Raw genomic sequence first — 710 nt, 5'->3', positions numbered from 1 at the left:
AAATCAAGCACCTGTATCCGAAGGATCCCTGTAAGATTAACAATCGGTATAATTTAAAACAAAATTACAGTATTTATTTGGCTCCACTTCGTTTAAATATGGTGATGACCTTGATGGGTTTATTTTACAAATCGTCCAAAGTTCTGTTTTGCCATGGCAAGGAAAGGCAGTGTCCTGCAGAAGGAGGTGATGTTCTAGGGACGAATGGAAGTGAGATGCGGAAGTAAGATTTAGAAGGTGAATGGTAGGATTCTGTTTAAAAAACACATTTTGAAGGGGAGGGTATAGCTCAGTGGTAGAGTGCATGCCTATCATGTATGAGGTCCTGGGTTCAATCCCCAGTACCTCCATTAAAGGAAGGAAGGAAGGAAGGAGGAAAGAAGGAAAGAAAGAAAGAGACCTAATTACCTCCCCCTGCCAAAAAAAAAATAATAAATAGAAACAAAATAGAAATAAAGTGATGTTAAAAAAAAAAAAAAAGCTTAAAGGAAAAAACAAATTTTGCTCCCAATTGGGAAGGATGTATGTTTTAGAAGTAATGATCTGTGTGTATGTGTGTGTGTGTGTGTGTGTGTGTGTGTGTGTGTGAATTCAAAGTGCATTTGAATTCATAGGCAAAGCTTTGGCAATGCCCACATTACTCAAATTGATCTCTTCTCTCTTTTCAAAAGAACATTCTGAGGACCACACCTTCATAATCCCATTTCCCG

At 37.9% G+C, this 710-nt stretch overlaps 1 non-coding gene across 1 annotated transcript; it reads left to right on the top strand.

Annotated features, from left to right (window-relative positions):
* The first annotated feature begins 277 nt into the window (after positions 1–277).
* On the top strand, positions 278–350 carry TRNAD-AUC (transfer RNA aspartic acid (anticodon AUC)). The gene has a single exon. It is a non-coding gene; the product is annotated as a tRNA-Asp (tRNA).
* Positions 351–710: the final 360 nt, after the last annotated feature.

The sequence above is a fragment of the Camelus bactrianus genome, chromosome 28 (genome assembly GCF_048773025.1).
Source record: "Camelus bactrianus isolate YW-2024 breed Bactrian camel chromosome 28, ASM4877302v1, whole genome shotgun sequence".
Taxonomy (NCBI): domain Eukaryota; kingdom Metazoa; phylum Chordata; class Mammalia; order Artiodactyla; family Camelidae; genus Camelus; species Camelus bactrianus.
Note: the sequence above shows the minus strand (reverse complement) of the source record. Positions and strands in the feature narration are given on the sequence as shown.